Source organism: Choloepus didactylus, chromosome 3, assembly GCF_015220235.1.
Source record: "Choloepus didactylus isolate mChoDid1 chromosome 3, mChoDid1.pri, whole genome shotgun sequence".
NCBI classification, from domain to species: Eukaryota; Metazoa; Chordata; class Mammalia; order Pilosa; family Megalonychidae; genus Choloepus; species Choloepus didactylus.
In genome coordinates, this window is record NC_051309.1 from 85567086 (window position 1) to 85582353 (window position 15268).

A 15268-nucleotide genomic window follows, 5' to 3' on the forward strand; every position below is an offset into this window, starting at 1 on the left:
GTACTGGCACAAAGATAGACATATAGATCAATGGAATCGGACTGAGAATTCAGAGATAGACCCTCAGATCTATGGCCGACTGATCTTTGATAAGGCCTCCAAAGTCACTGAACTGGGTCATAATAGTCTTTTCAACAAATGGGGCTGGAAGAGTTGGATATCCATGTCCAAAAGAATGAAAGAGAACCCCTACCTCACACCCTACACAAAAATTAACTCAAAATGGACCAAAGATCTCAATATAAAAGAAAGCACCATAAAACTCCTAGAAGATAATGTGGGAAAACATCTTCAAGACCTTGTATTAGGCAGCCACTTCCTAGACTGTACACCCAAAGCACAAGCAACAAAAGAAAAAATAGATAAATGGGAACTCCTCAAGCTTAGAAGTTTCTGTACCTCAAAGGAATTTCTGAAAAAGGTAAAGAGGCAGCCAACCTAATGGGAAAAAATTTTTGGAAACCATGTATCTGACAAAAGACTGATATCTTGCATATATAAAGAAATCCTACAACTCAATGACAATAGTACAGACAGCCCAATTATAAAATGGGCAAAAGATATGAAAAGACAGTTCTCTGAAGAGGAAATACAAATGGCCAAGAAACACATGAAAAAATGTTCAGCTTCACTAGCTATTAGAGAGATGCAAATTAAGACCACAATGAGATACCATCTCACACCGATTAGAATGGGTGCCATTAAACAAACAGGAAACTACAAATGCTGGAGGGGATGTGGAGAAATTGGAACTCTTATTCATTGTTGGTGGGACTGTATAATGGTCCAGCCACTCTGGAAGTCAGTCTGGCAGTTCCTTAGAAAATTAGATATATAGTTACCATTCGATCCAGCGATTGCACTTCTCGGTATATACCCGGAAGACCGGAAAACAGTGACATGAACAGATATCTGCACGCCAATGTTCATAGCAGCATTATGGATGGAAACAACCCAAATGTCCTTCAACAGATGAGTGGATAAATAAAATGTGGTATATACACACTATGGAATACTACGCGGCAGTAAGAAGGAACGATCTTGTGAAACATATGACAACATGGATGAACCTTGAAGACATAATTCTGAGCGAAATAAGCCAGGCACAAAAAGAGAAATATTATATGCTACCACTAATGTGAACTTTGAAAAATGTAAAACAAATGGTTTATAATGTAGAATGCAGGGGAACTAGCAATGGAGAGCAATTAAGGAAGGGGGAACAATAATCCAAGAAGAACAGATAAGCTATTTAACGTTGTGGGGATGCCCAGGAATGACTATGGTCTGTTAATTTCTGATGGATATAGTAGGAGCAAGTTCACAGAAATGTTGCTATATTAGGTAACTTTCTTGGGGTAAAGTAGGAACATGTTGGAAGTTAAGCAGTTATCTTAGGTTAGTTGTCTTTTTCTTACTCCCTTGTTATGGTCTCTTTGAAATGTTCTTTTATTGTATGTTTGTTTTCTTTTTAACTTTTTTTTCATACAGTTGATTTAAAAAAGAAGGGAAAGTTAAAAAAAAAAAAAAAAAAGAAAAACAAGGGAAAAAAAAAAGATGTAGTGCCCCCTTGAGGAGCCTGTGGAGAATGCAGGGGTATTGGCCTACCCCACCTCCATGGTTGCTAACATGACCACAGACATAGGGGACTGGTGGTTTGATGGGTTGAGCCCTCTACCACAGGTTTTATCCTTGGGAAGATGGTTGCTGCAAAGGAGAGGCTAGGCCTCCCTATGGTTGTGCCTAAGAGCCTCCTCCCGAATGCCTCTTTGTTGCTCAGATGTGGCCCTCTCTCTCTGGCTAAGCCAACTTGAAAGGTAAAATCACTGCCCTCCCCCCTACGTGGGATCAGACACCCAGGGGAGTGAATCTCCCTGGCAACGTGGAATATGACTCCCGGGGAGGAATGTAGACCTGGCATCGTGGGACGGAGAACATCTTCTTGACCAAAAGGGGGATGTGAAAGGAAATGAAATAAGCTTCAGTGGCAGAGACATTCCTAAAGGAGCTGAGCGGTCACTCTGGTGGGCACTCTTATGCACACTTTAGACAACCCTTTTTAGGTTCTAAATAATTGGGATAGCCGGTGGTGGATACCTGAAACTATCAAACTACAACCCAGAACCCATGAATCTCGAAGACAGTTGTATAAAAATGTAGCTTATGAGGTGTGACAATGGGATTGGGAAAGCCATAAGGACCACACTCCACTTTGTCTAGTTTATGGATGGATGAGTAGAAAAATAGGGGAAGGAAACAGACAGACAAAGGTACCCAGTGTTCTTTTTTACTTCAATTGCTCTTTTTCACTCTAATTATTATTCTTGTTATTTTTGTGTGTGTGCTAATGAAGGTGTCAGGGATTGATTTGGGTGATGAATGTACAACTATGTAATGGTACTGTAAACAATCGAAAGTACGATTTGTATGACTGCGTGGTATGTGAATATATCTCAATAAAATGAAGATTAAAAAAAAATGAAGGTAAAGGTTGTGGTGTTTCCATTTCTTGATAGATTCTTGTATTTCCCAATAAAAATACTATTTATGTCTATCTCTATCATAGTATTAATGAAATAGTTGATATGTGTTTAAGGGTCTATTAATTTGATTAAAATAATATTAATTCAGGATTTTTTATATTTATAAATAATATATAAAATATAATTTATCAAATTGACCAAGAGTAAGCTAATTCTAAAATAAGAATAAAATTATTATCAAATTATGTCCTTAGAGGTTTATGTTAAAAGCATTCAGAAGCTAGAGGTCAGCACAAGTGTTACTTATGTAGTGAAAAGGAACACTTAATAAAAGGAGTGTATTTAACTGACTTAAATCAAAATGATTGATTTTCATTTAACATTTGTTCATTAGAGTTAGCCCAAGTTGGAAAATCAATTTTTGAGTGACCCAATGGGAAAACAGTTCCATGTATCAATATATATTTACTGACAGGAACGCATAAGAAAACCACTAGCTATAATGGAATTAAGAAAAGAAGGCTTTTGTTTAAATTTTGTGACAAAAGGCAGCAAACCACAACACATCAAAATCACAATGGAGATAATCCAATATCACAAATTAATACCTTCTTGTTTTTGAAAAAAGAAAAGCAGCAAGAAATATACAAATATAAAGATGGAAAACTGGCCTAAAATTTAAATTTGCTGCTCTCTTAAATCTTTACCTTCTTCCTTAGGCAGTTATTTTCAATTTATTTCAAAGCATAAACGTAGCAAAATATTCATTATAGACTTATAATCATGCTATTGTTTTGGTCACTCGAACGTATTTCAGAATACTATGAGAATATATGCCATTTTGTTCTTAGTAACTTGTAAATGTTTATGTATATTTATTGATTGTTGATGGCCTCATGAAATGTCTAATTACCAAAAACTCATGAATCAACTTGATTTGTGAACAATAAACTAGACTTTCTATGTAAGTACATTCTTTCATTCATCAAGGATTGCTGAAGCCTACTATTTGAGAGGCAATGTGCAAGGTTCTGGTGATACCTGGGTGAGCATAAAAGAAAAAGTCTAGTCTTCATAGAGCTGGCTTTGTTGGAAATAGATAAAAAATAATATGGCTGGAATTCAAAGTTATCTTTGTGATCATTTATTTCTCTCTATGCAAATGAGAAAAACTGGGGTCCAGAGACATTAGGACATCTGTGCCTGGTTTCAGGCTGATCAATAACAGCATAGCGATCCCAAGTCTCCTGACTCCCAATGCAGTGCTCCTTCCAATATGCCACCAGGTCATTAGAAACTGCCTCAATCATACCTTCCTCCCATAACCTCCCCAAGTCCCAATTCCTTACTCCAACCCATAAAACTACTTGCAATTTCTGGAATATGTAACATATTTAAACTCTCCTGTACTTTTGAACATGCTCCTCCTTCTGGGTGACAGAATTGAAGTGTAGGGGTTGTAGTACAGGAATTACACAACTTCTAGGGTCTCTTATGAGACAAATATTCCTCATTCTATGAAGCATATGCACTTTCTGTGAAGTTTATTGCCACATCTAAATATAAAATTGTATTTATTGGTAAATGGAAAATTAAATGTACATCATATATTTGTTCTAAATACATGCTAAAAAATTAATAAATTTATAAAGACAGACACAAAATTGATCATTTAGGCACTAGAAGAATCAGATTCAAAACTGATATTTTAAAAGTACTTCCCCACCAGTCTATAGCCCTAATTCAGTCAGTTATTGACTACAGAGGGAGAAGAATAAAGTGTTGCTCTGTAAAATGACAAGATGGCATAATGAAGCATTCACTGAACTACAAATAAAAAATCTGGGTGTGACTCTGGGCTCTGCTATTTGTCAGCAATGTAACCTGGGACAAGTAACTTAACACCTCAAGATCTCATATTCTTTACCCATAAAATGGGAATAGTATGATACCTAATTTTCTGCATTGTTCAGACAAAAACGAGAAGCATAATTTAACATGCCTAAGACACAGTAAGTACACAATAATCTTTAGATGAATTTGAGTTGTAAATCTTTCCTATGAGAAGAACATGTCCTTCCCTTTCCTCAACACCTATCATGCCTTGCCACCTCCATTAAACATACACACACACACACACACCTGTATTGGAAGACCCGAGCTGCAGTAATCTACCTGAATATTCCTAAGAGGCATTAGAGAAGACCCCTGATGAATCAAGAAAAATATTTAAAACCATGCATGAATCCTTGACAATTTTTTAGCTGGTCAACCTAAGTTGGTCTTAAAAAAAAAATTGTACGGTATATCTACCAGGAAAAAGTGTTATTTTATCCAAGAAACTACTTGACCACTTCACAGTCTACCAGACCTGCTCTATCATAATTTTTATGTGACTCCTCTTTTGATCCAAGGTGAAAGGCTATATGTAAAGATTGAAGGAGACACTGATATAGCGCTAAGCTTTACAGAGAAACCATATTATCTCAATTCCCATCTCAAATTTATTTTAGAACTTTTCAAGTACCTAATTCTAATTTCCTTTTGATGTTATACTCCAGCTCAAAACCTTTAAAGGTTCTCCACTGTCTATAAATTAAAATCTAAACTCCTGACACTTGCAGATTTTTACCTTGTCTCTCCAATAACTAGTAACTATGTGCAAAAATAAATATGAGGATAAATAAAATAGATACTAACTCATTTTTATGTTTTCCTACTTATGTTTAAAGCTAACATAAAAGGAAGAAAATACTGCTTCAAAATGAAATATAATAGATCTCAATCTCAAATTTGTGATTTTAACAATAATTTAACAATACCCAAGGCACTAACTATACCTTGTTACTCAAATTCAGTTCACAGTCATCAGGATTAAGCTAAATGCGCAAAAAATAAATTAATTGTGTTATGTATTTTCATTAAGACCCTTTCATTTTGTCCAAATTTATGGAGGACATGCGATATATTCCTGAAATCCCATTTCTGAAGTTTTGAGCCTCATCTTTTTCACAAAGATATCTCCTCAAAGAATTATAAGCCATTTTGGGGAACTAAATTCCTAATAATTAATACAGCTAGTTGCCATTTCACACTGAAAAGTATCACAGAATAATTAAGATTAAATAATGAAAATTAACCGGACAAATGTGAGTTGAACAGCCACAAGAGGAGAAGAGAAGAGATTTTAAGGAAAGATTGCTTAAGCAAGGTTAAATCTGTATAATTCCAAATGATTAGGGATGCAATAATGGAATATGCAAACTTACAAACATTTACTTTGTATTTGATTATTTAAATAAATACTTCATTTTCCTATTGCCTACAAATTTCTTAGATAATACACCTTTTCCCCATTCTTCATTTCTTTTTCCTTTTTCTTCCCTTCTTTTCCTCTATCTCCTCATTCTCCCTCCTTCTACTTAACCTCATAATCTGACATTTCCTCTCCAGCGACGTATTTTGTATGCAGGTAAACATGAGAGTAATATTTTTCAGTTTTACTGCTGTGGCTATACCTAGAGATATTATTTGGATTCAGTGTTACTTGTCTATCACTCCTAACTGCCCTACACAACTGTCAAAAGAAACTGAAAAGACTGGATATTAACCCAGGGAAATGTTTGAAACATGTACATGAAAATATTTATGTAAGGTGCATTCCATCTCTCTCTCTCTCTCCTCCCCCCGCTCTCTCTCTTTTCCTAAACCTCTTAACTCATAAAAATAGCATCAGATGCCAAAGCATGAACTGTGTATTAAGGATTTAACTTCCCTATTAACAACTCAGATTTAAAACTCTTGGCGATTAATTAAGATTAATGACTGAAGTCATCCCCTTTTCCCCAATGCACTTCTTCACATCTCTTCAATTCCTCACTCCACTGACCCTTCTATGTTCCTTTCAGGTTTCAGGTTAAAACCTGAGGTCTTGAAACCTTGATCCTGTTATCTGCTGCATTTTGTATATGAGATCAAAGAAGTAGATGTTAGCAAATTTACAACCAACAGTTCAGACAACTGCCCTACTTCAAGCAGTTAATGGAAAAGGAACTAATCTATTTAAGGGCATAGGACTAGTTCATAAATCTGGATTCAGAGGTTAGTTAAAGCCTTCACACCGCTTCTGGAGAGTAGGAATTGAATTGAATTGTCAGCCCCTTTCTCACTGTTTGTTGAAAAGAGCCGGCATTTCTATAAACTGCACTAATGAGATACTTGGAGCTAACATAGGAGTGTTCAGTATATAACTATGTGAAAGATCAACACTATAATTGCATGATTTGGCTGGAAAAATATAGATTGCAAGAACTTCATTCACTTTTCTTTGATTCATTTTCTTTTCTTGGATCAAATTTAAAACAAATAAAGATCAAATCCATTTTAGAAAAAAGTTGGAAGAACGCAACTGCAAATAACACAATAATAAACATATCCTTATAAAACAAGGATTAATAAAAATACAAGTCTTCTATTCAGAATTCAACCTCAAAGAGAATGATTATGTCATTCTTTTATAACTCAGTAAATGCTTAACAGATGTAATTATAAATTAAAATTAATCACTATTCAAAAATGGTAAAATTTAGCTCCATATACATAATATTTTTATCAATTTCATTGGCATCCTCAGCCACATCTTCATAAGAAATAATGAAATCTGTCACATTTCAGAATTGTACTAATGCCCTAATTTTCTCAATATCTTAGTTACAGGGAAAAGTCACGAAGGTAAAAGCATAAATCGTGATAACAGAAACTTTTCAATTCTACAAAGTCAAAATTACATACTGCTTAAGAATCACTGTTCTAATGCATATATTCATTACTCTCTCATTTTAATTATTAATTATAATAAATTTAAGAGATGCACTAATATACATAACTCTGTTTACTGAATCAATAGCCTGAGCATATTACAGGAAAATATGGTGGTGTGTTGGCATAGAACACCATGCTCAGAATTAGAAAGTTAAAGTCCTGGTTTGTAGGAATCCAGGTAATGTGCTTAGGTCTGCTAGGCCTCAGCTTGGCAATAGCTTTGAAACAAGAGAAAATGATTGAGACAAGAGTGATAGTTAGCTAAAATCTGAAAGCCATACATAGGGAATAAGATGAATTAAACACAGATAATATGGTGACAATGGCACATCCAAGTGGAAAATTCCTTAAAAGTGTATAGTTCTATAATATGTTATGCAACACATATTACACTGAAATACATTTTTAAGAGTAAGGGGGCAATAAAAGCTTCCTATTCAAGTCAATTTCCTGAATTAAGTTATGAAGTTTGCACCTAAAATTGTGGATGTTGTAGACATAAAGGTACCCTCACAATGTACTCTATTTAAATAATAAACTGTTTACCAAAGAAAGGCAGTTTTTTTCCTCCTTTGGACTGTGTCCTATGGGCTCTAAACTTAAAATTGAATATTTAGCATATGAATAATTATATAGATTTGTGTAAGTTATCAGAAATTACAGGCTGAAAGATTTATTTAAATAAATATATTAGTCCTCTTTAATTAAAGTTATAGAATAGCTATACATAAATTCTCAAAAACAGAAAAAAGAGTTAAAAAAATTTTGTCTGTGTTGAGATTCCTGTTCCCAAGTGGATGATTTTATTGATGGCTACATTCTTTAATATGCTCTATATCAAAGCTGAACATTAAGCCTAAGAAAATAATGTATTTAGTACTGAACAACTAATGCTAACTCTTTATTTTGAAAGTATTCTTTCAGTGTGCCAAAGCTCTCAGAAGACCAAAAAAAAAGTTATATTTCTAAAATCAGCGTATTAATTTAGGAAGAGAGTTTTTGCACTAATACAATTTTTGCTTCTTGATAATGAAAAGGTGCTGATCAACTTCAGCCAAGACACATATCTACCTAAACTTATGAGCTAATACATAAAATGTATGTGTTGCCACTAACTAGAAAATAATGTCTGGATCAGGAAAAAAAAAGTCAACCAAATACTGAGTTCTATTTAAACTTCCTTTGGAAAAAAAATTTTTTTCTGATGATTTAAGTGATTAAATTTCACATATTCTGCACTTCACTTCAGAGAACCAGACCAAGTCAACACTTTCACCTGCTTATATATATAATTAAGAGACAGTTTCATTAAAGCTAAGAAATGGTATAAAAATTTACTCTATTCCATGTATTTATTTTTCATGAGACAGTTTATGACATATACACTGAGAAAATATGTTCTACATGAATATTTATATATATATATATCTTTATATTATACATATTATATCCACACACATAAACATATACACACTCATAAATCAGTCAGTAGGATTTTAGTAAAATGGCATGCACATAATTGGGTCATTCTAGATAAATCTTATCTTTCAAATGAGTATAAAAATTTAATTACTCTTACTAATTTAAACAGGATATGATGGTATTTTAAGGATGGCTTGAAATACAAAGACAAGAGATAATAAGAATGAAAGAAAGATGTTAATAATAACATAAAGAGTATAAAAATCTACATTTTCCTAGTGTTTTCACATCATCCTTGCCCTAAAGGATCACATCAAATAAAAGGTAAAAAATCAGTTTACAATTTTAAAACATTTTGATATTTTTCTGTACCTGTCATTTTAGTATTAAAAAGGTATGAAAGTACCATGGGCATTTTGTGTACAACAGAACTGACTCAGACTAAAATAAAGGGTTTTACTACAGCCTAAAATCTATTGCAAAGTTCATGTATATGACACAATTATTTGGATGGAATATAAAAAAATGATTTTAAAACTGTAGTCATTAACAGCATAATTCTAAGCCCTGAGAACATCTGAAATACCAAATCTCTTGAGTGTAGGTTTCAATCTGCTCTGAAACAACCACAAGTGGTTTACACCTTGTATGTGTGATAGGGAACTTAAAGGCAATGTGACACAAATCTCTGCTGTCAAGATGGTGATTGTAATCCATTTGAAGATGAAGTGGTTTAACAGCACAGGCCATTGGGTGACTTGTAAGCACAATAGAGTCCAGAGTGATTCTTAGGGGTGTTGGAATGATTAAAAAGGTCTCCACTGGAGAGAGTGAGGTCAGTTTGTTTTAAGCAAGAAAATTCAGAAGCAGAACTAACAGAAGAGTGAACATAAATCCAGAACTAGTGATCTAAGGAAAAGACTGGGCCACCATGCCATGCCATTGCAGTTATCAGGCATCAAGATTCTCTTATCTTACTATACCCTGGAGATCTTTGTCAAGCTAATATTTTACCAATTCTATTATGCCATATTTAAGTCTGCAATATTCCCAGTAAAAGTAAACAAATCTTTCACCTTTTTTTTCTGGCTGAATCTAAGTGGTAGAGGGAGGAAAAACTCAAAATCAGAAAATTGCTTGATTTAACATGTAATTCTTATGTTTTGACTTAAAATTTTATTTTTAATACCCAATTGTAGGTATGAAGCTTTTATGATTAGGAAGGAAATTAAAGCCAATGCAATTATCCAAATTTTGTTTTATTAAAAATTTCATTCATCTTCAAAGATCTAATTCAATTTTCTACTCCATGTAATAAGAAACCCTATGATATAAATAAGTTTAAAAACTAACATAGTGTATGTACTTCACAGGTGTTACCAAGATTCTTCTATTACAGTATATAAATTTATGCCTGCTTTCTGTGAATGTGGGAATGTGGTCTGAAGGTTAACATAACCTAGAGCACAGCCAAGAAGCTCCTTGGAGAGTTAACCGGTTTGTGGAACAACTCCAAAATTAGTGCTGTGCTTTCTTCTTTCTTTGTCTTTCTGTCTCTAACTCTCTTTTCAAATAAAAAAGAACGCATGGTAATGCATCATTTATAAATTACCTTGTTATTGTAAAAACAAAACACTGCTTTGAAAACCAAACTCCTGCTGCGGACTGCTGCATGTTTGATGGAAGCCCTTCAAAAGAGTCCATGGCTTAATGGAGGCTGTTTATGTGGAGACTTCGATCTGTACCTGCTGTCCCCTGTCACTCCCTGGAAACTTGGCGGCAGATGTTGCAGCGTTAAGTTGTCTCTGAAGTGGCTTTCTGTCCTCGTCTCCCCACCGCAACAGAGTAAAACTACATTAGATCTCTTTATTTGTGCCTAAGGCAAGTTTGGGAGCGCAGCTGTGTCCACCCCCATTCCTACCTTTGGTGTTTCAGGCCTCCAGGCAGGAAGCGTGAGACCAAAACGGTTCTGCCGCTCTCAACTACCTCTGCTGACAATCCGGCCGCTCGCTGCGGGCTGAGGAGGCCGCTGCCGCAAACAGATGTCGGCGACAACCTGCTAGCCTACACCTGGACGCACAGCCCTAACCTCGCGTGCCATGCGCTGAAACATTCATGACTCGGAGGAGTTCCAGCCGCAATCAAAGCGTGTGCCTGGTCTGTGTGCAGCCCAAGGGCCCGGACACCCCGGCTGGAGCTGGCGGCGCGAAAAGGTAGCAGGAGCTAGGGACCAGCGAAGAGATTTTCGCGCCGCTTTGATACTTTACTGCCTGAACTTCAATTACTTGATCAAGGACTTCACTTCGGCAGTGAAGCCTGCAAATGAGCACGGTGCGGCCTCTGGGCCATAAAAGGAGAGCATTTGGCTTGGAATTCAGCTTGACAGGACTGGCCGGAGTAAATGTGGGTGAATTTGGGTTTAGGTACATGTTCACTGATTTGTTTATTAAACTGAATTCTCAAGAGACAGCATCTGCAGTAAACAGCTTATAAATAAATGGCAAGATTGTTTTCTAAGGTAGAGGTTAGGCAGAGGTTGTGTCATTTTGGAACTATAGGCCACAACCTGAAAAAAAATTGTGTTTGTCTCTCAAGCAGCATTGTTTGTTCTGCTTTTTTCTTTTTTTTTTTTTTGAAAGAGAGTAACTATTACTTCCTTTAAAATTCAAATATGAAAATATGAGAAAGCATGTATTCTTGACAATATTAAACAAACTGCATCCATTCTCAAGGACTTGAAAAATTTTCCAAAATTGTTCCTAATTTCCACAAGGTACAAATTTCTTTAATAACAAACACAGGCACACATATACACACACGCCCTAGACCATTATGCAAATAAGAAACATAATCTTCAGTAAATATATACATGCATATACACACACATATGTTTATGAGCACAAGAAAATAAAATTATTTGCAAAGCATATTCAGAAATTTACATGTTAAGAAAGGTTTTTTTTTAAGATTTGGCCTCAAATAGCCAATAACATTTGTTCCAATGAATTATTTGCTAGGCATAGACCAGCCTTTTTAGATGGAAACAATGTCTTTAATCTAAGTTGATACAGTAACCATCTACAAATTTCCTAACATTAATGGGGAAATAGATTTGTTGATACAAAAGTGATAAATTAAGCAGTTTGAAAAGACAATGAATATCTTTACTATATATACACATATATACATACACACACACACACACCACATACAAATGAAATTTTTTCACTAATTAAACTGAATTCAATGTTTAACTTAATCAAGTATTTGATTAGTTTCAGGGGAGTAAGGATGCAAATGACAGCATTTTACTCTTCCCTTATGCTGTGGAGCCCAGTCACAGGAGAGTGTGGTTATCCAGAGCTACCAAAAGAACTCCAGGATTACTTTTCCTCATTCACTGATAACACCCTGGAATATCTTGAAAATTAAACAATCACACAATGCACACACACAAACAAATGCACTTTGATGACAATCCATTTTCCCCTTCTTCAAACAAAAAAAAAAAGAAAATATTTACATAACTAATGGATGTTATATATAAATTACCTTGTATGCTACAGCCTAGATTTAGATCTGCCTACCCTGGAAGGCAAATCATTAAACAACTGCCAGTGGAGTAGAGGATGCTGCCACTTGAACATTCTATTGCTCTAAATTTAAATTTTCTGTACTCCATTTAACCTTATGAGACAAATCACATCTATATAAACTAAATTTGTGAAAACCATAGAGTTCAGTCAGATTAATTTTTGAGGGCTCAGCCAACTAGACACAATAAATAGAAGGTAATGGGGAACCATAGTCTTCTTCTCATGCATAGATAAGGAATTACCAGATCAGATCATCTCATTTTAGTGTCATGCATCAGTATTAGCTATGCCAAATGTACTCTAAATCCCTGAGCCTCTTCCTGCCTCTGGGTTCTCATTTTCTTATTAGGTAAATTACTTTAAGTTCCTCAAATGAAAGATATTCCAAAGCGAAAAGAACTGGATGTTAAGAAATATTATGTTCTCTTTGTCTCCTAAAACAGAAATAAAATTTGTGGGATGTTAGAGCTCAGTATAAACTAAGCCACTGCCCTATGCAAACATGATTTATTTAAACAAATATTTAAATCTGCATTTTTTGATTATAATATTTGGTATATTTTAGTTATTGTAAAAACTTCTAAATAAAATCCACCAAAATATTTACCTATGTTTAAGTATCCTTTGGTGTAGATTCTTTTTGGCAGAAAAGTATCACAGAGTCACATAATTTGCCTTTGTCAATGAAGATATTTACCGTGTTCATGAAGATAAGAATAGGGCAACTGAAAGTCCTCATTAATTCAAAAGAAGCATATTTGATAAAAAGAAAATGAGCATAGTACATAAGAAATGTATAAACTGGTGAAAGAAATTGGAAAACTTAGAATAAAGGCATAATGGAGATTAATGTGTTTAAGAAGAAACAAAGAGAAAAGAAGATGGATGACTGGATGGGAGGAAGGATAAAAGGAAAGGAGGAAGCAGAGCAACCTAGAGACCACGCACCCAGAATAGTATCATGATTTCCTAAAACATAATGGAAACATATAAAAGTGCTGGGACCTTTCACCTTTCAGTTGTTCTAATAAAAAACAGAAAGCTAATTCTGCTAATGTACTGGCATGTTTCTTGGTAATTCTATAATTTAATCTTTGGAAAAATACAGGTTATATAGTTATGTGCTTGAGATGAAGAATTTATACTAGGAATTAATTCTAGCAAGAAAGGAAGACCTTATTGGTGATGTGGAGTTGACAGATACACAGATATTCTTAATAATCTTTGTGAAACATGGAAAATGGAGAGATGACAAATAAAAGAAAGGGGAAAGATTCTCAAGTTTTCTAAAGGATATATGCTGATAACTAAAGACTTGATATCAAACGTCAGTCTAAACTGATAATATATATTATAAAACTGATAATATATATTATAAAATGCAGGAAGCACTAGGAAGAAACATGGGTGCCAAAAAGCAAATTATGTCAAGCTTACCAATTTTCCTCAATCAAGTAATTCTGTGTGATTGGTTTGTTTGGATGGAAGAATACATAAATATACTTACACCTTAAATTCATTAGAGAATTTAACTGAGGTTGTACTGTTGGGTAGGTGCCAACTTTACCACAGCAGTGTTATGCCAATTAACTGTGGAGTGTCCTACTGAGGTTGGAACAGTGGCTTGAAATAAGTGACACAAATCTGCAGATGATAAAATGTTGGAAGCCCTAAAGCTAAAAAGAACAGGTATTATGATGAAAGATTAAATCTGACAGTGTCAGGCACACAGAGAATTATAATACACACTTCATGGAAAAACAAGTCAATTAATTGTTTCAATAGTTGATATATACTGGGCTTAATGTAAAGGCCTGCATTTAAGTAAAAACAAGAAGCAAAAACATAAATATTACAGGTGTAGAGTGGAAAAACTGGGGTTTTAGTTAATCACATGCACTCAAGATTTACAATCTTTTATCTATGCTGTTCACATCTAAAATCTTTGAAAACTGAAAGTTCTGTCCTAAATTTGTCACCAAGATTCATCTGGAAGCAAAACCTGACCTGAACTAACCTGAGACTATTTATCCACCTGTGACAATTAATATTTCTGTTCAAAATATCTGAATGATGCAATGATGAAATGCTACTTTAAGTAATATGACATTCCTAAAATCTGAAAAATTCTGAATTTTGGAACAGTTTATACCCACCCCTAAATAGTACCTAGTGCATTTACCTGTGTATATTTAGAACCCAAAATTATTTAATTGAATTAAAATTAGTAGGAACAATGAAAAGCTAAAACTAAATTGTAATCATGATAGTTAAAAGAATATATGAAGTATTGGCAGGAGGGCAACGTAATAACCAGCACTTAATGAGGTGAAAATGACTGAACAAATAAAACAGAAGCCAAATTTAATTAAACAAAATAACTTTCAATTAACCACAGCATTCTGGTAATGAAAGAGAATGCTTCATAAACTAGTTAGTTCTCTCTACCAAAGGGTAAAAGATGATGTTAGGAATATTACAGGAAGATTTTCTTAAATTCAATTTCCTAAATAATTGAGCTTCAATTTTTAAAATTTCCTCCATCTCAAGGAGGTAGAATTTTAGGATTTAGACACTTTTATGTTTTAAATACTGAACTAAAATCTTATAACACTAAATACAATTTAGCTTGGTACCATATAATAAATATTAGTGTTATCAATAAATTCACCCTTAAAAAAAATAGCATATTTTTTCAGTGAACCTAAAGACTTCTGAAGCTGAATAAAGGATTTCACTCCCTTGTTAAAACAGAATGTGACCATGCTGAGTCAATGAGATGATACTGTTGTCTCTGAAACAAAATCGCCAATTGGTATATAAGAAAATGTTTTAAATAATTTTTCTTAGATTGCCATAATAGGAAATTGTGTCAATATGTTAAGGAAATTATAAAATTAGAATCATTCTTATCAAATTTCTGAAAACAAACAAGCCTTAAATAGG

At 34.2% G+C, this 15268-nt stretch overlaps 1 protein-coding gene across 1 annotated transcript in view; it reads right to left on the reverse strand.

Moving 5' to 3' along the window:
- ANTXR2 (ANTXR cell adhesion molecule 2) overlaps positions 1 to 15268 on the reverse strand; it is a 162663-nt gene that overhangs the window by 53886 nt on the left and 93509 nt on the right. The window lies entirely within an intron of this gene.